The 24,186-nt window shown below is 41.2% G+C and overlaps 1 protein-coding gene across 1 annotated transcript in view; it reads right to left on the reverse strand.

Annotated features, from left to right (window-relative positions):
* The window catches only part of TAOK1 (TAO kinase 1), a 111,787-nt gene extending 87,869 nt beyond the window's left edge, over positions 1–23,918 (reverse strand). Inside the window, exons 1-2 of the mRNA XM_081109557.1 lie at positions 23,830–23,918; positions 23,243–23,343 (exon numbers count right to left, since the gene is read on the reverse strand). The gene's annotated coding sequence lies outside the window, so the exon portion shown is untranslated. The remainder of the gene's footprint in view (positions 1–23,242; positions 23,344–23,829) is intronic.
* Between the last annotated feature and the right edge of the window lie 268 nt (positions 23,919–24,186).

A 24,186-nucleotide genomic window follows, 5' to 3' on the forward strand; every position in this document is an offset into this window, starting at 1 on the left:
ATTAACACTGCACTGCAATAAAAACAGTATTTGTTAATTGTTATTTGTATTCCATTTCTAACATACTTTCAAGGCTGCACCATATACTTTTACCAACTTCCCTGCTCTGGAATTTGCATGGAACAAAGTGCTTTAATTACAGTTCTTTCAAGAATATATGACCATAGGAAAGTCACTTAACTTCTCATTCCTAAAATGAGATTGGACTAAATTCCATATAAAATGGAATTAATAATCTACCTATACAAAAAATCTTCAATGTTACTCAAGACCTTATTTAATAACTTTGTACCCTTATTTTACATTAAAATTTTCAAGTTCCATATCCTTTCTTACCTGCTTAAGAAATTCCCACTGAAAATCTTTCAAGGTTTAGATATAACATAAAACCTTAACTCTATTAGGAAGAGCTGGTCACTCTCCCTTCATGCTTCAAAAAATCCTGCAGTATTTACTATATTATATTGCAATTATTTCACTCTCTCCCTTAGACAGGTGGGCACAATGTGTCTCATTCATTTTCGTATTGCCTCTCTGTCCTACATCCTTCCTTCTACAGTTAATATTACATAAATATTTGTTGAACTACAAAGAAATACTTAATTATTCTCTCTTTATCACCACTAACAATGATCCAAATTCCACAATTATTTACTAGACAAACATCATCCTATATAATAAAAGCCTAATATGCAAATCGACCAAACTGCTGAATGACTGGCATAACGACCAGTCAGGACTGACCACCAGGGGGCAGACGCTCAATGCAGGAGCTGCCCCCAGCTTGCAGGCCTCAGGCCAGCCAAGGCATGTGCCAGTGTGGAGCCACCCAATCGCCCCACCGGTCACCTCACAGAGGGAGGCAACCTGCAGCAGCAGTGGGGGACAGGGCCAGTGAGCAAGTGATGCCAAGCTGGCCAAGTTGGGTGCCAGTGGGGGGCCCCCGAGCACTCCACTAGTCTCCCCACAGATCAGCCCTGATCGCCAGCCAGGCCTAGGGACCCTACCCGTGCACGAATTTCATGCACCGGGCCTCTAGTAAGACTATAATGTGCAAAATATTAAAGTTAATAGTTGACTGAGTAAATTTATAAGGATAGCACCATCCAAAACATCAGAGAAACAAGAAATAATGAGGAAATTAGAACATTTGCTCTACCAAATACCAAAAGATAACACAAAGTTACCATTGTCAGTACAATAATAAAAATAGGACAAATAAATCAATAATCTGAAAGTTAAAAAAAAATCCACGTATGTGTACCTTGGAATTTATCATATAATTAAAGGAAAAGAAATGTGTAAAATTTTATCATTTTATAGTTATTAAAAGTATAGCCCCATGCCCCCTATGTAACTTTTAAGTAGCTGTCTCATGTTTAGTGAAGTCACTGAACCAATTACATAAATATTACTGCTAAATGGATTAAAGCTGCATCTCAAATCCATGATAAAAAATTAGATTTCACATAATTAAGAGTTGCTGGGAGACACCAATAGCTATTTAGGGAAAAAATATATATAATATAACACCTGTTCCTCAAACTGAACATCAGCATTACATATGGGTCAAAAATACAAATATAAAAAATGAAACTAGCACAGCTGATGTGGCTTAGTGGTTGAGTACTGACCCATGAACCAAGAAGTCACCAATTCAATTCCCAGTCAGGGCACATGCCTGGGTTGCGGGCTCAATCCCCGATAGGGCATGTGCAGAAGGCAGCTGATCAATGTTTCTCTCTCATAGATGTTTCTATCTCTCTACACCTCTCCCTTCCTCTCTCTAAAATCAATAAAGATATATTAAGAAAATGAAATTATACAAGTACTAGAAGGAAATATGATCAAGTTCCTCTGTGATTAGGGAGGAAACATGCCTATGATCCAAATCCCAAACAATAGGGAAAAAGTGATATATTTAATGATAAAAAAAAAAAAAAGAAAACTTGAGGAATCATGGAAAAAGATACTCTAAACCAGCGGTTCTCAACCTGTGGGTTGCAACCCCTTTGGCGGTTGAACGACCCTTTCACAGGGGTTGCCTAAGACCATCCTGCATATCAGATATTTACATGACGATTTATAACAGTAGCAACATTATAGTTATGAAATAGCAATGAAAATAATTTTATGGTTGGGTCACAACATGAGGAACTGTATTTAAAGGGCCAGAAGGTTGAGAACCACTGCGAGTCTAAATAAAAAGACAAATGAATTTGGGAAAACTGTTTGAAACTTACGTTTATAAAGGGTTAATAACCTAATATGTATCAGTTCTTAAAAATTTATCTAATCCTGATGCAGTGAGCCCATCAGCAAAATGGACCAAAATACACAGACTATTAAATACATGCACTCAAGATGTACCCATAGTATGTTTGAAAAAACAATAAGACAATAACCTGATATCTTTAATATATAGTTTCTATAACCTGGCAGAGATATGGGTAGTTCAAAGAAAAAAAAGGAAACCATTAAATATATGAATCTGTTCAACAGCACTCAAAGTAAGAGAAATACAAAATAAACTATATTAAGATTTCATTTTGTACCTATCAAAATGACAAAAATTCACCACATGCTGATGGTGGGATGGAAGAGAGATATGCTCTCTCATGCATTAGTAGTGGTAATATAAAAACAGTACACACTCTATGGAGAAAAGTCCAGAAAAATCTAGCAAATTCAATATGCACTTACCATTTCACACAAAAATCCCATTTTAAGAAATCCATATCAGAGTTACTTATACAAAATATAGGGTGGGGCAAAAGTAGATTTATAGTTGTGAATATGCAAAATACATAGTTTATTCTTATATTACTATTTATTTGTTCTTGTATTATTTTCCATGATATTTTTATTATTTGATAAATGAACATGAGGAACTGGAACTCATTACATTGCTGATGGGAGTGTAAAATGGTATAACCATTTTGGAAAACAGTTTAAAAGAAGTTTATTAGGTTAAATTAACATTTACACATGATAGAACAATTTCTTAAATAGTTATCATTTACTCAAAAGAAATGAAAGCACCAGGCACACAAAAATATTTGTACACAGCATCTTTATTCATAACTAGTAGCCCGGTGCACGAAATTCGTGCACATTAAAAGGGAATTAATTAGCGGAGATATTTTAATATTGCTATTTGCCCTTTCTCTATAATAGAAGTGTGAGAGATGAAATTAGTAAAATGTATATGAAAATAATATGTGAATTTATTAATAAATAGTAACAAAAGGATATAACAACAACAGAGGCATGATATGAAAACTACAAAAACATGATATAAAAACAACAGTGATGCAAACAATGACTGATAAAGTGATTAAACTTATTCTAATATCTCCCTGTACACCACATTAAGAGTGAAAACACTTTCATAGTGCTTGACTAACTTCCCTTGTGATGAAGTATTTAGAACTTTAACTGTAATGTCACATGCTCTTCAAACTCAAGAGAAAGCAACATATAACTGACCATGTGTGAAAACAGGTTCAGGTAGGAATATTCCTACTCTGTCTAGAGTTTGTCCTTGTGATTTATTAATAATCATTGCAAATGCTGGCATCACCAGAAACTGTCATCAAATTAATTTAAATGGGAGGCTGGTGTCAGACAGGGACAAATTAATTCTTGGAATCAGAACAACCTCTCCCTCTGCAGATCCTGTTAATACTTCAGCTTCGTTAATGTTAAATCTGGTACCACTATAAAGGCCCCATTTATTATTATTTCTCAATAGCATGATGACTGCACCACTTTCAATTTTAATTTATGACACAGCATTCCTGAAGGAGTAATACTATTAAGAAATTTGATGGCAAAATTTTCCTTTTCAGCATCATCTGTTGAATCAATGGAATCATAACTCAAATATGTGTGAAATATCCATCGAGTATATCCAAAATTTCATTTAATTTTTGAACGTGCTCATTTTTTTGAACAAAGAATTTCATGTTTAGATATATTTTTAATATTATCTATAGATATACTATTTCCAAAGGTAGCTTCAATAATAGATCCATTACAAATCATTTCACAGGGGATTTCAATAATATCCATTCCTAAATGAAAACTGCTATCAAGTTTGCCATCTCCAAGTTTTACTAACTATTCACTATAAGCAGAATCCTCTGATCTCATATTTGTTTTAAGAGACAATTTATTGAAACATCCCAAAACACTACAGTACTTTAAACTTGTTTGTACTATGGCCGATCCTATAGCATGCGGCACAATACTGAGACATTGTCGAAAATCCCCTCCAAGAAGGAGGACTTTCCCACCAAATACAACATTCAGACTCATAATTTCTCTTAGTAATCTGTCTATGGCATTTACAGCATGACTGGATGCCATGATGCATTCATCAATAATGAGAAGTTGGGCCTTTTTAATAGTTTTAGCAACTTCACTGTTTATATCAAGTCTAGAAATTGAAGTTTCATTTCATGGAATTGGTCATTCATATTGGGAATGAAAGGTTCTTCCACCGAGAAGTAAATTTGCAGCAATTCCTGTGATTAAAATAGTACCACCACCACCACCTCTAATATAATGTATTAAAACTTTATTGTGGGGAGCGGCTACAGTGTTTTGGACAGGTTCAAGCCTTGGACTGATGAGAGGGCACAGTCCTCTCATTGCCACGTGCAAGTCCCAGCTTGGAGGGCATGGCCCTCCCAGCACAATTATAGCCAACAGCTATAGTTGTAAGCTTGAACCTATGGTCCAAACATGTGGCCCCACGTGCCTGAGTGATGTAGGCTTGATAGAGTTCAGGTGCATGTAGTTGAGTAGGATTGAAACCCAGGCAAATGTTGTAAACATCTTGGTCACACCCTTACTTTGCCTCATGGCATCTGCTATAAAATAAAGACATGGCTGTGGGTGTGGTCACTGTCTCTCAGAGAAGCAGTGTCCCACCGACCCAGATTTCATTCTCTTGTCTGTCTTTTCTAAGCCTTTCAGCCGTCCCCACTCAGGTTCACCCTTGACCGTGCTGGCGCAGCACACTTTATAAAGATATGCCTCCATGCTCGAGGGTGGGTTCCTGCCTCAAACCCCACCCTTACAGGAACAGCTCTGGGAAACAGCTGGGGGAGGGTGCAGCCGTTTCCAAGACAACCCCTGCAGTGCTGACTTCCTTCTGCTTGGTCGGACTTCTGGCTGTGATGTTACACCCAGGGTTTTTATTAGTACAGATAACTCCAAACTGCAAATACAAATGTCTACCAACAAATCATGTATAATAAAATTGTGGTATATTCACATAATGCAATACTATTCGCAGCAATAAAAAGAAGTAAACTACTGATAAATGCAGCAACACTTTCAACAAATGTTGGTGAGGCAACTGGATATCTACATTCAAAAGAATGAATTTGAACCTCTACTTCACACCACATATCCTATATAATAAAAGGGTAATATGCAAATTGACCCTAACAGCAGAATGACTGGGAATGACTGGTCACTATGACACACACTGACCACCAGGGGGCAGACGCTCAATGCAGGAGCTGCCCCCTGGTTGTCAGTGCACTCCCACAAGGGGAGCTCTGCTCAGCCACAAGCCAGGCTGCCAGCTGCCAGCACAGTAGTGGTGGCGGGAGCCTCTCCCTCCTCCACAGGAGAGCTAAGGATGTCTGACTCCAGCTTAGGCCTGCTCCCCACTGGCAAGTGGACATCCCTCGAGGGCTCCTGGGCTGCCAGAAGGATGTCTGACTGCCAGCTTTGGCCCGTTCCCCCGGGGAGCGGGCCTAAGCCAGCAGGTGGACATCCCCCGAGGGGTCCCAGACTGCAAGAGGGCACAGGCCGGGCTGAGGGACCACCCTGAGTGCACAAATTTTTGTGCACTGGGCCTCTAGTAAAATATAAGTCAAAATGGACTTAAAAACTCTTGGAAGAAAACACAGGTGAAAAATCTGCATGACCCTGGATTAGACAACAGTTTTTAAGATATGACATCAAAAGCACATAAAATTTTTTTAAAAAAAAGATAAATTGGACTTATTAAAATTAAACATTTTTTCTCTAATTTTTCCATTCATATTTTCATCAAGAAGGTGGAAGCAAATATTTGCAAATCATATATTTGATAAGGGTCTAGTATCTAGAATATATAATCAATTATTAATTGGGTTAACCCAATTAAAAGGGCAAAGGTAATTGACAAATAAATAAAATGTTTTAAAAATTTAAATGGACAAGGGATTTGACTAGCCATTTCTCCAAAGAAAATATACAAATGGTCAATAAGGACATGAAAAAATTCTCAACATCATTATTCATTAAGGAAATGTAAATCAAAACAATAATGAGATATTACTTTGCACCCACTAGAATGACTATAATCAAAGAGTCAAATAACAGGTGTTGGCAAGGATGTGAAGAAATTGGAACGTTTGTGCATTACTGGTGGAGATGTAAAATGGTATAGCCTTTGTGGAAAACAGTTTGGCAGTTCCTCAAAAAGCTAAACATAGAATTACCATATGACCTATCAATGCTATTCAGCAAATCCATCCTGCATTTCCCACCCTAGATAATGGCACCACTATTCTTTATGTCTCTGAGAAGAAAACTAGATATGATTTTTGTATTTTTTCCCTTCCTCTTTTTCTCTTCTATCATCAATCTAATAAAATGGTAAATCCAACACACTAGAATCTCTTCCTCTATCCATAGTTCAGGCTTTAATTATATCTTACCTAAACTAATGCGTTAACCTCCTATCTGGACTGTTTCTAGTTTAATTCTCTCCAATTCATCTTTCATATTGTTTTTCTGATTTTTCCATTAATATTTATTAAGTACAAATTAGGGTAGGAAATTCCTTTTTCCCCCCAATATATTTTTATTGACTTCAGAGAAGGAGAGAGAGAGAAAGATAGAAATATCAATGATAAGCAAGAATCACTGCTCAGCTGCCTACTGCAAGTCCCACACTGGGGATAGAGCTGGCAACCAGGGCATGTGCCCTGACCAGGATCCAAACTGTGACTTTCTAGTTCATAGGTCGATGCTCAACCACTGAGCCATGCTGGCCGGGCTCTATTTTAATATTTATTTTTCTATACATTGTAGTTGTTTACATGCCTTACGCCTCCAGGCTATCTATAATAATAGAAGTGTAATATGCAAATTGACCAAATGGCCGAACAGCAGAATGACCGTCCAGATGTCCAGACAGCCATGCTATGACACGCACTGGCGCCAGGCCAGCCAAGGTGGGTGTGATGTGATTGGTCGGGGGGCCCCGCCATCACCCCATGATCACCCCACAGAGGGAGGAGGCCCAGGCCACCCTCTGCAGGGTGACCGATAGGGGGGCTACCCGGCCTGTGGCGCTGCAGCAGGTGGGCGGGGCCTCCCTCTGCAGGCGATTGATCGCGAGGCTCCCAGACTGCGAGACGGCAGAGACTGGGCTGAGGGGACCCCCTGTCTGAGTGCATGAATTTCGGGCCTCTAGTCTATATATATAAAAGCCTAAGTGACCGAACAAGCGGTCAACCAGTTGCTATGATGCACACTAACCACCAAGGGGTAGACGCTCAATGCAGAAGTTACCCCCTGGTGGTCAGTGCGCTCCCACAGCCAACTGCCTGCTTCCAGCCAACCTCCCATGGTCCGGGCGCACCCCCCCCCCCCTTTGATTGGCCCCAATTGCCAGCCAGGCCGAGGGACCCCACCCTCGAATTCATGCACTGGGCATCTAGTATAGATTATAAAGTTCTGGAGCGCCTTCACAAAACCTGAGAGTATCACATAACCAATCAAAACAAATGTTTGTTGAATGACTTTTAAATTGTTATTTTATATTTAGATTAGCCCTTTTTGTCCTCTTTTTACTAGTGTTTTCCCCAGGATATATTCTCAGTTCTGCCATTCTCCAAAGGAGAACTATCCTAACATACTTTTCCTTATTTGCTTTCTAGATTGAAGAATCTTTTCACATTCTTTTTTTTTTTTTTTTTTTTTAGTGGTATAGCAAAGATGGAGATTTATTGAAGAACAAGTACAGACTTCCATATGGGGAGAGGGAAAGAGTCCCACAGAATGTACTCACAAGTAGGGAGGGGGGAAAGGGTCCCCTCACATTCTTTTACTAGCTATAATAACTAAGAGTCAAACTCTATTTACATTATTTTTTATTACCAGTAACTCAAGAGATAACAACTGTAATAAAGCCCTGGAAAAGTACTCACCAGCTGTTAAAAGGGACAAAAGAATGGACAGCCCATTTATTTACCACACAGAAAGTTCAATGGTACTATAAAATTATATGTATTTGACATATCTTGGATATCTTTTTTTTTTAAAATATATTTTATTGATTTTTTACAGAGAGGAAGGGAGAGAGATAGAGAGTCAGAAACATCGATGAGAGAGAAACATCGATCAGCTGTCTCCTGCACATCCCCCACCGGGGATATGCCCGCAACCCAGGTACATGCCCTTGACCGGAATCGAACCCGGGACCCTTCAGTCCACAGGCCGACGCTCTATCCACTGAGCAAAACCGGTTTCGGCTATCTTGGATATCTTAAAGGCACTTCTAATAACATTATCTAGTCATTCAACCTCATCTTTCTGAGTGTCTTATATAAAGTGTATCCACTTCAGCAATTCAGAACCTGAGTTATTTTTGATACCCTCTATTCCTTCATTCATAACCCAATCCATTACCAACTCTTGTAGATTTGTCCTAAATCTTTCTCAAATTGTCCCACTTTCCTCTACCCGCATAATCACTTCCTTAGTCTCTCCAGGCTACCACTTTATCTTACTCAGGCTACTTACTATAACAGCCTCCAAAAGGGTGCCACTGCATTCACTCTTGGCCCCGTCCCCTCCAATCCATTTGATCTACTACAACCAGAGTGACCTTTCAAAATGCAAACCCAATTATGTCATCCCCTCTATTTAAGTATTCCATGCCTTTACACTGTACTTTAGCTGAAACAAAAATCCTTAACATAATGTTCAAGGGAATTACATGGTCTGACCCTACCCATCTTGTTAGCTTCATCTCCTTCCAATTTCCTGTGCTCTGAAGACACAGACCTCTCAAGTTTATCATCATGCTCCTCTTTCCAGAGTCTTGAACACACAGTAACTAAGAGCACAAGTTCTGGAATCAGATTATCTAAGTCCCCAAACTGGATCTGCCAACATACTAACTGTTGGCAGTTAACTTGTTGGGCAAGTAACTTAATCGCTCTGACCTCAGCTTTCCCATCTCTAAAGTAGGGGAAATGATACCTGTCACGGGGATTTGAGGACGGTTAAATGAAATGTTAAGAACACAGAACATAACCAGTAAGCACTTCATGCCAAACTCCTCTCCTTTTTTCAATTTCTGGTTATCATCTCTAGTGGAAAACTCAAATTATATTTGAGGCTCAGAGAAATTAAGCAATTTGCTCACTATAACACAGCTAGTAAGTAACAGGGCCAGATTTCTACTATACCTTAACTTTCCCCACCCAACTCTTCTTTGAGGCACAATTAATTGTGTGTGTGTGTGTGTGTGTGTGTGTGTGTGTGTAACATGCATACTCCTGGGCCCCTCATCAAACCTAAATATGAATTTCTCAAAGCATGCCACAGGAATCTGCAATTTATTTTAATAGGCAGCTTTTTCTGGTAAGCCAGAGGTTGAGAGTCACTGGAGTAGAATAATGAAAGCTAACACAATTATTGAATGTAAATTTTAAAAAATGATTAACATAATGATCAATCAAATATTACACATCTATGTCCTTAAGAGTAACAAAGCTGCACTGGCTGTATGGTTTAGCTGATTCAGCGTTATCCCATGCACCAAAAGGTCACCTGTTCCAATTCCCAGTCAGAGCACATGCCCAGGTTGTGGGCTCAGTCCCCAGTAGGGGGCGTGAGGAGCAGCCAATCTATGTTTCTGTTTCTGTTTCTGTTTCTCTTTCTTCCCCTTCCTCTCTCTCTAAAATCAATAAAAACATTTTTTTAAAGTAACAAAGCTATTTAATTGTATCTACGATTAAATCAAAGTTGGTTATAAGCTGTGACTACTGGCAGGTTTTGTTCAATAATTTCTTGCCGAAACCAGTTTGGCTCAGTGGATAGAGCGTCGGCCTGTGGACTGAAGGGTCGGTCCCAGGTTCGATTCCGGTCAAGGGCATGTACCTGGGTTGCGGGCACATCCCCAGTAGGAGATGTGCAGGAGGCAGCTGATCGATGTTTCTCTCTCATTGATGTTTCTAACTCTCTATCGCTCTACCTTCCTCTCTGTGAAAAATCAATAAAATATATTTTTAAAAAATAATAATAATTTCTGGATAGGAGAATCTGAGAGATAAAATACAACTGTCTTAAGATTATTTCCAATATGATATTCTTCCTAGACCTAGCTTAAAAGTGAAAGAGGCAACAATTTAAAATATACACAAATTAGCCTATACCAAATCATGTCCAAAGCTATGAAGAACTAATAAGCAAAATATGAAGTACTTTGGATTCTTTAAGACACAACCTGCTCTCAATTCTCCCCATTATAAATTCCACTATATAAAGATCCACTTTTCAGTTACATTTCTAAGCTTTCTGCCCTCCCTACTATTATCAAAAGAAAAGACAGATATCCCAGTTTAGCAATATACATGGTTTATGGCTTTCCTTCCAATCATCACACTACTGAATGGACAACTCATTAATATTTAGAGACAGAATGAATCAAAACACAAATCCTGACTCTGTCATTTTTTTGTTCAAATGGAAGATAACCACTTGTGAGTTTTCCAAATCTCAATATAGCTTTCTTTTAATATTGAAGTAAAAATACAAGATATAAATTGAATTATTTTACTATCAACAAAATCTGGTGTATTGAGTTGATCTTAGATTTCTTTCCTTCAAAAATAAAAAAAAAAGAACACAATGTTTGACATATATAAACAGACTCAGATAATTAAAGATCAAAGGTACCTTATATATCTTTAAGTCATCCATGTCATGGATGAGGGCCTGAAGGGTTGAGTGGCTTGCCTAAGGTTACAATCAATAACAGAACTGGAACTAAAAATCTAAATTAACTGAATGTGCACATCTTTGGGATGTAAAAGGGAACTGGAATACCCAGAAAAAGCCCATGTAGGCCTAGCCGGTTTGGCTCAGTAGATAGAGTGTTGGCCTGTGGACAGAAGGGTCCCAGGTTCAATTCCGGTCAAGGGAACATGCCTGCATTGTGAGCTCGACCCCCCAGTAAGAGGTGCACAGGAGGCAGCTGATCAATGATTCTCTCTCATCATTGATGTTTCTTCTATCTCTCCCTCTCTCTTCCTCTCTGAAATCAATAAAAACATATTTTTAAAAAAGAAAAAGTAAATCCTAAGAAAGAAACGCTGCTCTGTGGAGTAGCCCACTGTCTGTTAAAAAAAAAAAAAAATGAACAGATGAGTGCATGGTTTCTAAGAGTTGGGTGGGTAAGAAAAAGAGGTGGCTGTGACAATAAAGGATAGACAAGTAATCCTTATAATGGAACTATACTGTATCTTGACTGTGACAGTTGTCATACTAATCTACACATGCGATAAAACTGCATAGAACTAAATATACCTAACAAGCTCACACACAAAGGAGTGTAGGTAAAATTGGTGAAATCTGAATAATAAGGTCAAATGGAGTGTAGATAACAAGAAATGTTAAAGCAAGATCCTCAATCCCAAAGAAAAAGTTACTAAATAGAAACTGGGATATTCACAAAGGAATGAAGAATAGTAGAAATCATAAATAATGTTATAAATATTAAAAACTTTAAAAATAACTTAATTATTTTAAAAATATAATAAATTGTTTAAAGCAAAAATAACAACAATGTAATCTAGAGTTTTTAACATATATACAAGGACAATGTTTGACAACACTAGTTCAAAGGATTAGAGTGGAAAACAGAAGAATGCCATTGGAAGAATCTTACACTATATATGAAGTGGTATAATATTATTTGAAGGTGAAATGTGACAAGTTAAAGAGATTTATTATAAAAAACTATGGCCCATTAAGCCAACAATGGAGATAATATTGAATAAATAAATATACTCAAGCCAAACAAAGATAGGGAAGGACACAGGAACTGACAAAAGATGGGACAAATAAAAAATGAATAGCGCCGAAACTGGTTTGGCTCAGTGGATAGAGCATCGGCCTGCGGACTGAAGGGTCCCGGGTTCAATTCCGGTCAAGGGCATGTACCTTGGTTGCGGGCACATACCCAGTAGGAGATGTGCAGGAGGCAGCTGATCGATGTTTCTCTCTCATTGATGTTTCTAACTCTCTATCTCTCTCCCTTCCTCTCTGTAAAAATCAATAAAATATATTTTTAAAAAAATGAATAGCAAAAAGGAACATTTAAACCCAACCATATTGTTATTTTCATTAAATGTAAATGGTCTAAGAAGACTCCAAATAAAATACAAAGAGAGTGTATTAAAAAACAAAACAGAAAAGCAAGACCCTTTTTAAAAAGGCAATTTTAGAAAGTTGTCAACAAGAAACTCACTTTAAATAAAAAGACAAAAATAGACTAATAGTAAGAAAGATATATCATGCAAATACTAAGGTTAAGAATACTGTAGTAGCCCTCAGAATATACTCAAAAGAATTGAATGCAGGGCTCAAAGAGATACTTATACACCAATGTCCATAGCAGCATTATTCACAATACCCAAAAGGTAGAAACAACTCAAATGTCTATCAACAGATGAATGGATAAACATATGCTATTTACAAACAATGGAATATTATTCAGCCTTTAAAAAGGAATGAAATTCTTGAGACATGTAACAACACGAATAAGACATGAAAACAGGATGCTAAGTGAGATTAGCCAGTCACAAAAGGACAAATACAGGGTAGGGCAAAAGTAAATTTACAGATTTTTTAAGAAAAATAATACACTATTTAATAAATAATAATGCAAGAATAAACTCTGTTTCGTGTACTCACAACTGTAAACCTACTTTTGCCATACCCTGTACTGTATGATTCCACTTATGTGCGGTTACCTAGAATAGGTAAACTCAGAGACAGAAAGTAAAATAGAGGTTACCAAGGGCTGGGAAGAGGGAAAAAAATGACAGTTATTATTTGGTGGATGTATAGTTTCTGTTTGGGATGATAAAAAAGTTCTGGAGCCTGGCCAGCCTGGCTCAGTGGTTGAGCTTTGACCTATAAACCAGGAGGTCATGGTTCAATTCTTGGTCAGGGCATATGCCCAGGTTTCGGGCTTGATCCCCAGAGGGCGGCGTGCAGAAGGCAGCCGATCAATGGATTATTCTCTCTCATCATTGATGTTTCTATCGCTCTCCTCCTCCCTCTTCCTCTTTTAAATCAATAAAAATATATATTAAAAAAAAGTTCTGGATATGAATAGTGGCAATGGTTATACAACACTGAATGTACTTAACACCACTATATTGTATACTTAAAATGGTTAAAATGATACCTTTTATTTATGTTATGTGCATATTTGCCAGAATTTTAAACAGTGAATTAATAACAAAAAATAACCTGCTAATTTAATTATAAGCAAATCTTAGTTAAAAGCATTTTAAAATTAACAGGGTGCTAATTTTTTTTTTATATATTTCATTGATTTTTTACAGAGAGGAAGGGAGAGGGATAGAGAGTTAGAAACATGGATGAGAGAGAAACATCGATCAGCTGCCTCCTGCACAGCCTCTACTGGGGATGTGCCCGCAGCCAAGGTACATGCCCTTGACCGGAATCGAACCTGGGACCCTTGAGTCCGCAGGCTGACGCCCTATCCACTGAGCCAAACTGGTTAGGGCACATCTTTTTCTTCTTAAAATCCTTTTGCTATTGATTAAAGTCTTATAGCATTACTTAGAGAAGTGAACATTCATACATAATATGAACATTTGTACATAATACACAAAAATATTTTATCTGTCTGTACCTAAACTGAAGATAAAAGGATCTTTCCATTACTCTTTTTTTTTTTTTCCAAATTATTTGTGCTTTTCTAGATAATGGAAAAATTATCAGCTCTAACAACTATATATCAAAGTAAAGAATCTGAAAGTGAGGCACATTATATTGTACCTCTGGGACTCAGAACCCTTTTGAAACAAACCAACTAAAATACAGAACTCCTATAATGTGATGGTCCTGATAAAACACAATCATCATCAACCATGTACACAGCATGAAATTACCTAAACACTATCCTATCTAATAAAAGGATAATTTGCAAATTGTCCCCTAGGGAGTTCGATCGCTTACTGTGATGTGCGCTGACCACCAGGGGGTGGCGCAGAACATGAAGGGCAACCAGTGGTGGTGGAAGGCGCTGAGGGAGCGAGGGAAGGAGGAGGCGGGGAAGTGGGGAACCTGATCGGCCCTGATCACCGGCCAAGCCTAGGGACCCTATCCGTGCATGATTTCATGCACTGGGCCTCTAGTATTTTAAATACTATAACACATAACGAACAGAGTTTCTGTGCCACAATGAAGAGCAACGTTTTCTCATCAAGTTCAATATAGGTTAATTAGTAACTTTATAGTCTTTACAATCAAGGATATGTATGCTTTTGGCAAAGAGACAAAGATTTTCCAATTCTGAGTAACACTAAATTCGCAAGTATAAAAAAGGAAAACCCTGGCCTTGTTTAGTAATGCTGTTCATCCACTTTTTCTAAAACCTCTTTCTCAGTCTCAGTGAGAATAAATTAGAAATCAATCCAAAATACAAACTAGAGACTCATAACTACTACACACTGAAATTTTAAAAATACAGTTGACCTTTGAACAACACAGGTTTGAACTGCAAGGGTCCATTTATACATAAACTTTTTTCAGTAAGTACCTCTTCTGTTTTGGATCTGTTGTTGGGAATGTCCACAGATGCAGAAGGCCAACTGTATGCATTGATCTACACCATTTTATATAGGGGACTTCAGGATTTTGGTACCCTTACAGGGTCCTGGAACCAAGCCCTGTGGATACCAAGGGACAACTTAAATTTTGGGGCAGTCAAAACTTATATGTGAGTTTTCCACTATGCAGGAGGTCAGCACCCTTAACTTTCACGTCACTCAAGGATCAACTATATACTTATTATATTTACTTAACACATTTAAATAGGTACATAATAAATCTTATTAAAACATTGTAATTAACATTTTAAAAATTAAATCTACTGGATAAAAACAAAAAGTATATTCCTAATGTTACAAATAAATCATCTTCTTTTTTAAAATAAATTCTGCAATTCATGAGAAACTGCACTCACACACATAGGATGTGGCACTACATACATGATGACACATGTTCCCAAATAAAAAAACAAACAACTCAGAAGTTACCATCATACGCAAAACTACGGATACCTTGTCCAGGATCTTTTAGACAGAGTCCTCAGTACCCTGCAAGCTTAGGAAAGGTAAATATGCACAACGTAACTACCAAACCAGACTGGCAATTAGAGATTGAAAGTAGGGTTGTTAAAATAAAAGAAAAAACAAACAAGCATATTCAAAGACATGAGATTACAAGTAAAAAGGATGAATTAAAAAAGAAATTTCAAAAAAATTTAACTGGGTACCCAGAGCACATAAAAATACAGAAAAAAAAGTTTCCCATACAATGCTTACCCTTACTTACACACCACACTCTGATATTTCCCACTAGAGGCCCAGTGCACAAATTCGTGCATGGGTGGGGTCCGGCCAGCCCAGCCCCAATCGGGGCGGATCGGGGCTGGGCCTATAGGGAGGAGGAGATGGTGGGAGGTTGGCCAGCTGGCCTGCCCCCCAATTAGGGCTGGCCATGGGGAGGAGCTGTGGGTGGTTGGCTGGCCGGCCCTGCCCCTGATGGGGTAGGGGGCCAGTCTGGGGTGGGGCTGGGTGGGGGGAGGGGCTGCAGGAGGTTGGTGGGCTGGCCCTGCCCCCTATTGGGATGGGGGGGTCGATCAGAACGGTGGGGGCCCACCAGGGGTGTGGCCAGACAGGGGGAGGGGCTGCAGGAGGTTGGCCGCCCAGCCCCACCCCAGGGGGTGGGGCAGTGCGTGATCAGGGGCAGGCAGGCCAAGGGGAGGGACTGCAGGCCTACCTTGGTGAAGCAGGCTGATCAGGGGCAGGGCTGGCCAGGGGGAAGAGAGGGGGAGTTTGGCCGGTGCCCCGCTTTTGATCAGGGGCAGGCCGGCAGTGGGGAGGGGCCATGAGGTTGGCCTGCCGGCCCCACCCCGATCGGCCAGTTTGCTGTCCACTGTGGGCCTCATAGCAACTGGTCATTACCGTCATTAAGGTCACTGGCTTTTTATATATATAGATTACTTTTCATTTTTAACAACTGTTACTGTGACTCACTAAATTGAATTCACAAGCCACTAATGCAGTGGTTCTCAACCTGTGGGTTGTGACCCCTTTTGGCAGTTTAACGACCCTTTCACAGGGGTTGCCTAAGACCATCCTGCATATCAGATATTTACATGACGATTCATAACAGTAGCAACATTACAGTTATGAAGTAGCAATGAAAATAATTTTATGGTTGGGTCACAACATGAGGAACTGTATTTACAGGGCCAGAAGGTTGAGAACCACTGCACTAATGGGTCACAACCTAAAGTTTGAAAAGCAGTGGCTTATAGGAACTGACAACGATAGGAAGGTCCTTGTTCTACTATGAATATCTAGTTTGAGAAAACTAATCAGAAGGTGGAAAGAATGAGAAGACAATTCTTCCAGAGCAGGGACCATATATTACTAGCACATAATCATCACTTAATACATGTTGAATTAATAAATTGTGGATAAAGCACTTTCAAGGTGAAGACACACCTACAAAGAATACCTTAAAAATAAATAAATAAATGCTTAGGAAAGCATGAGTACTTTGCATGCTTTCAAAACTAGGGATGGTGAAAAGAGCTCCAGGCAGTAAAAGAGCCTTAAATAAACAAATGAAGTGCCAAAAGAAAAGGAAATTTGTTCTTTAGGATGGGCTTTAGATACAGCACAGGAAAAAGAAAATCTCTTGTAGAACTACATAATAGTCCATTACAGGTTCAGAAAGTTTGTAAGCTATCCTTGGCTAGAAATTCTAACCATTTCTTTTCAAATATATGTATTGAACTCCAAATGTATAAATCCAACTTCAAATCAAAATTATGGAATGCAATTTATTCTTAAATATTAAATCCTCTGTATTCATTTGTAAGCATTTCATAAGCAGCTAGTGTGTGGTAGCCAAAAACTTAATGAGTGCTTAACATGTATCAGGCAATATGGTAAGTACTTAACAGGGGTTATCCCATTTAAACCTAACAACCTTGTAAAGTGGATACTACCTTCATTTTATAGATTGAGAAAGTAAGGCTTAAAAAGTTACACAAACAAGTTACACAGCTAATAAATGGTGAAATTAAGATATTAAGTGCCAGTTTTATTATTATTGGTGGCTGAAAATCATAATTATTTTGTTCCATTCTATTATTTGTTAACTAGAGGCCCAGTGCACCAATTCGTGCACAGGTGGGGTCCCTCGGGTGTCAGGCCCCAGCTCGCACCCCTACCCCTAGGCTCTCAGCCCCAGCTTGCACCCCCAGCCTCACAGCTCTGCCTGGCACCCTGCCATGGCCTGCTCCACCCCCTCACCTGCTCTACCATCCCGCCTGTGGGGCGATCGATTGGGGCTGGGCCCTCCACCGGACTCCCTCAGCACCTAGGAGCTGGGCGCCGGCCCCACCCCCCACCACTGGTCACCGTCGGTGGGGCGATCAGTCAGGCCTGGCCCCAACCGCTCATACCGCCTTGGCCTGGTGCCGCCCGCTCACCTGCTTCATCATCCCGCCATGGTCCTGCTCTCATTGGGGGCCATCAGGGCCAGCAAAACCTCCACGGCCGCCTGCTGCCAGCACCATGTCGCTGATGCCCACCATGTTCCACACCGCTGGTGGTCAGCGCACTTCATAACAAGTGGTAGAACTCCCAGTCTCCCAAACGACCACCCGAGAGGACAATTTGCATATTAGGCTTTTATTACATAGGAAGGATGTTTTTCTCAGAAACTAAACTTTGAATATATTTCTGAATGAAGTGATTCATCTACTTCTAAATCTGTACAATACTATCATCCTATATAATAAAAAGTTAATATGCACATCGACCAAACAGCGGAACAACCGGTCACTATGACATGCACTGACCATCAGGGGGCAGACGCTCAACGCAGGAGCTGCCCCCTGGTGGTCAGTGCACTCTCACAGGGGGTGGGGGGGGGCACTGCTCAGCCAGAAGCTGGGCTCACGGCTGGCAAGTGTAGTGGCAGTGGCAGGAGTCTCTCCCGCCTCCGTGGCAGCACTAAGGATGTCCAACTGATGGCTTAGGCCCGCTTCCGATGGGGAGCGGGCCTAAGCCGTCAATCAGACATCCCCCAAGGACTCCTGGATTATGAGAGGGCACAGTCCAGGCTGAGGGACCCTCCACCCCTGAATGCATGAATTTTGTGCACTGGGCCTCTAGTATTGAATAATTTTATCAAAAGAAAAAATTAGCCCCTTCTCAGTTTTAAAGATAAGTTAGAGGCCAATTAAATATAGCTATCTGACACCGGCATTTAAAAAAAATATATTTCTTTATCGATTTCAGAGAGGAAGGGAGAATGAGAGAGAGATAGAAACATCAATGATGAGAGTTACTGATGGCTACCTCCTGCACGCCCCCCACTGGGGATTGAGCCCACAACCTAGGCATATGCCCTTGGCCAGAATCGAACCTGGGACTCTGCAGTCCACAGGCTAGCGCTCTATCCACTGAGCTAAGCCAGCTAGGGCTGACACGGCATTTTTAAAAAATATATATTTTATTGATTTTTTTACAGAGAGGAAGAGAGAGGTATAGAGAGTTAGAAACATTGATGAGAGAGAATCATCGATCAGTTGCTTCCTGCACACCTCCTACCTGGGATGTGCCCACAACCAAGGTACATGCCCTTGACCAGAATCAAACCTGGGACCTTTCAGTCCACAGGCTGATGCTCTATCCACTGAGCCAAACCGTTAGGGCTTGACACAGCATTTTTAACAGCTATATATATATATTATGCAAAGTACTCAGTAACTTGTACTTTTACTTACCTTATTTACATGCCAGGTACTTATATTTTGAAAAACCTTTCCACCTTCTATAGGTCACTTATTTTTCTACTAGGTAAGAAGATTCAGCCTTAGACTGTTTTTCAGAACAAAAAGTCTGCTTCTAGTACAAATGGAAGAGACTGACATAGAAATAATTGTTACCAAATGTTGACAGATTACATCCCAACTGAAAACTATTTCTAGTCCATCCACCCAACTTTTAAATTCATGTTGACATTTAGAAGAAATTAGACATCTTTAATGAAATTAAACATTAATTTTTATTACTAAAAACTATAATACTTTGATCCAACAATGGGATGGAATGAAATAATACAGATTCATATCTTTTTCACTTATATTTTAGAATTTGAAATTAAAAAATAATCCAGCCATAAACAAGCACAGAAACCTAAAGGCAGATGAACATACACTGGCACTCTGTTTAATGAAACAATCCCAATTTTATGCAAGACTTTATTACAGAAATAACACTTTTGGAAGAGATTCATTCAAATATGATCCTGAACTGAACAGCAGCCTTTAACTAATATATACAAAAAAGCTCTTAATTTCAAAAAGATTAAATTAGTATGAGTATAATTATTTTAAGTAATAGAGACTATTGAAAACCAAAAACAGAAACAATGGAAAACTTAACTGACTTTTGTTTTAAATCCTCACCAAGGACATGCCTGGAGGGGGGAAGGCAGAAGGAGAGAAACATCCAATAATTTGCCTTCCATAAGGTGCCCAACTGGGGATCAAACCATCAACCCCAGGTATGTGCTCTGACTGGGAATCAAACTGGCAACCTTTTGGTGCACAGGATGATGCTCAACCAACTGAGCCACTCTGCCCAGGTGAAAAATTAACTGACTTTAATATACAAATCAGTCAAGGGGGGAAAAAAACACATCAGAATGATAATTATAACCAAATTAACAAATCAGAATCAGAATGCCAAAAATTAAGTCATTAAAAGGGAATCTAGAGAAAGGGCCAGTTGTGAAAGAACAGGAAGTGATGTACACTGCCATTTTGTAGATGAACTATTTAGTAACAGAAGTACCATACTAATCTGAAATTAACCAACCCAGACTAAGAGCTCTCAGTATTCTGACAGTAGCATCAGAAGTCAGCTGAAATAACCCTCTGGCAGTTTTTCCTTAATAATTAATTTATCAAATTGATTATGAACATACTTTTACCACTTTTAGCACAATTACCACCAGCGACAGAAAACAGGGTTTCTTTTTAGTTGTCCTAAAAAGTACCTCTTTTAGTTCTAGCATGCTGAACTGTATCAAGTAGTTTACCTATATCCTGTGCACATACTTACATTTTGTAGCATTTATTAATAAATCCTCTCTGCTTGCATCATTACAAGTTAAAAAGTCACTCTTTACTAAGCAGTATGTTTGCATTTATTCATACTAGTACATATGAATTATCAACAACAAACTATAACAGAGAATTAGACTTAATGGAATAATTTGCTATTTAGGGGGAAACTCTACACACATGCAGCTTTGTGCCATGAAATAAAGATTTGTGGGAAGTGCTGTTAAAATAACTCTAGCCCTGGTTGGTGTTGATGAGTGGTTAGAGCATCAGCCTATGCCAGTGATGGCGAACCTATGACACGCGTGTCAGAGGTGACACGCCAACTCATTTTTTTGGTTGATTTTTCTTTGTTAAATGGCATTTAAATATATAAAATAAATATCAAAAATATAAGTCTTTGTTTTACTATGGTTGCAAATATCAAAAAATGTCTATATGTAACACAGCACCAGAGTTAAGTTAGGGTTTTTCAAAATGCTGACACGCCGAGCTCAAAAGGTTTGCCATCACTGGCCAATGCACAGGGTCTTGGGTTCCATTCCAGGTCCAGGGCACATAATCTGGTTCGCTCCCTGCTCCTCACCCTTGTTTGGAGGCAACCAGTCAATGTGTCTCTCTCACATTGATGTTTCTCTCTCTCCCCTCGCCCCACCCACTATCTCTAAAAAGTAATGAAAAAAACAATCCTCAGGTGTGGATTAACAAAACAACAAAGGAAGTTAAAATAAACCCAGATAAAAATAAAAAGAATAAAGAAAGCAAAATTCCATTTTCTGAGGAAAAATAATAAATCTAACTTAACAGACCATTTATGTGTCTCCCCATATTAAAATCATAAAGATGACAGAAACTAAATTGGTGTCTAACCACCTACTACTAACATCTTTAAATCCCCGTCTTAAAACAGGTTTCAAAAACAAACAAAAAATACAACAAAAGCTCTTATGGACATTAAATGTAGATGGCGTTTGAAAGTCTTTAAAAATAAGTCATCCACTAAGTGAAGCTTAAATACCCAATACCAAATAGTAAAATATCAAGACAACTCATGTCCATATGTATACTAGAGGCCCAGTGCATGAAATCAGTGCACGGGCAGGGTCCCTAGTGGCTGCCAGCTGCTGGCTGGGGCCTCTCTTCCCCCAGATGCCTGCCACCAGCAGGGGCAGGGCCAACCAGGGGGATGGGCCTCAGGCGGTTGGCTGGCCGGCCCCGCCCCCTGGTCAAACTCCCAGTGGAGGGGCCAAATTGCGTATTAGGCTTTTAGTATATAGGATATTTTAGTTATCTTCATTGCTTTGTGAAATAATTATTTAATTCTGTAAATGTTCAATATGGAACATTTTGAAATCACTTCATCAGTAAATTTATATACTAAAAAGAAAATAAAAAAGTATCAACAGTAGACTTCAAGACTACTCTTTGGTAACAAAATACACTTGGCAACACACTTCCAGCATGTCAAAATATTTATTTTTCTTATTTCTACTCTACTAAAGGACGCAACCAACAAGTACTACTGTAAACCAGACAAGATTTGTCTTAAACAAATATGACTTGAAGCAAAAGAAGTGGAAAACAACTTATTGACTACAAATATAGATGCTATCATAGCATAGTTAAGCAAATCACAGTGTTTATTTTTTTCATTTCCTTAACAAAGCATTTGCTACAGAAAGATTTGTAACCTAATCCTTTTCAAAGTTTTCCAATTTCAGTGTTATACAAAATAGCATTAACCCTAAAAATTCAGAGCCCAGAGAGGAATGTCCATCAGACTGCCTGTCTGTATGCAATGATCTTTAATGATTCTTCAAGAACTACAAAGTAAGTCATAGGAAGAAAATAAGGGAGCAGGGGGGATACAAAGTTATCTTATTTGAATCCTAATGAAAACCCAAGATGCTCACACACAAAATGTCAATCCAGTGTTTGAGAGAGAGATCGAGAGACAGACATGAAAACTGTTCTGCCATGGCAGGCTCCCTTCTGGAGAGGCCTTATCCCTCTCCCCGCAGACAATAACAGCAGGAACGGACCTACTTCCCAGGGGCAGATCTCAGGGGAAGAGTATCCAGGCGGTACTGTTATCGATTTAAAACCAAAGGAAAAGAGTAACCTTTCCAAGGGAAGCGCCATTACTTCCCTCTCCTGCTCCCCCTCCCTTCAGGGCACACACGGGCCTGTGTCTGAAGAAACTGCCTTGGACTTCTGCAGCACTGCAGCAGTCTAACGATGGGGTAGGGGGAAAGAAGGGTAAGGGGGGAAAAACGCTTCCATCACCCCTAACAGAAGAGGGGTGTCCATTTCCTGGGGGTGGGGGTGGGGGGACGACTGGAATCCACCCAGCAGGCTCCCCAGAACAGTCTCCCTTCCCGAGAATACACACACTACAAAGGAAAGGGAGGAGCAGAGGGACTAGAAGGGAAAGGGGCCTAGCGCCTTTTAAATCGGGGTGAACATCCACCCCGTCTCCCACGGAGGGCCACACCTTCTTGGAGGCATCCCCTTCCACCACCCCTTCCGGTGACCCTCAGGACAGAGGAATGCAAGGGCTCGGGCCCCTCGGAGCCGGAGGGCGTCCACCTCGCCGCCTCCTCCACCCCACCCACGGAGTCACCGACCCTCCTTGTCTCCCTCCCCCACCCACTCCCACCGCCCTCCTTCCGCCCAGAGGCCACGGTGGGCCCAACCTCCCCGCCCCCTCCCGGTCTCCCGCACCCAAAGCAGAGGCGCCCTTACCCTTTCGCCGACAGGTCGGGGCGGAGTAGGCAGGCGCAGCCCCCTACCGCGCCGCGGGAGCCGCTACGCTGGAAGCCGAGGAGCGAGGAGGAGGAGGGGGCCTGGCGACACACCGCTGCCCCCCCGCCCCCCCGGAGCCCCGACGAGCCGCCCAGCCCAAGCTCTGCGACAAGGGGCGGGGGGGCGGGGGGGAGTGAGGGGACGACCGGGGTCGAGGAGGCGCCCTCAGCGCTGGGGCTCAGCTAAGATGGCGCGGGGAAGTGCCGGGAGCCGCCGCCGCTACGGGGGAACCGGCCCGGGCCTCGGCCGCCTCTCGTCCTCACACAGCCGAGGCCCTGTCGGTCCCCCGCCGCGGCCCCTCGGCGGGCAGGCCCACGCACAACCCTCTGCCGCCACCACCACCACCCCTGGGAAGGGGGCGCTCACAAAGGGAAGAGAGGCCGCGGGCCGGCCGGCCGGCGGCGGCGGCGGGGCGGGGTCCCCAGGGGCCGGGAGGCCTCAGAGGTTCGTGGGTGCCTAGCGCTCTCGGCCCGCGAAGGGCGCAGGCAGGCGGGACCCCTCCTCTCTCCTCAGGCAGGCGGCGGCACCAACTCACTCTCTTGGCCACCCTCCCTCTCGCTCTCCGAGCCCTGAAGCCACAGAGGCCGGCCGCTGCCCAGGTTCCCCCCCCTTCCCCGACACCACTCCCCTCCTCCCGAGAGTCAGCCCAGCCTCCGATCTCGCGAGATTTCCCGCCTGACAGGCCCGACCCGGCGCGAGACACGCCTGCGTGCGCGTGCACGGCCTCGCGGGAGCGCGTGAGGGCTGGCGCGGGGCGGAGTCTCGGCCGGGGTGGCCCCATCCCCAGCCTCTGTCCAGCCTGGCCGCATTCCGCTGGCAGCCCTTATGCCACGCCGGCGTCGGGTGCATTCATGTCACCCTGGAAGCGGAGAAAGAAGAGCTGA

This window comes from Myotis nattereri (assembly GCF_964212035.1).
Source record: "Myotis nattereri genome assembly, chromosome: 16".
Taxonomy (NCBI): Eukaryota; Metazoa; Chordata; class Mammalia; order Chiroptera; family Vespertilionidae; genus Myotis; species Myotis nattereri.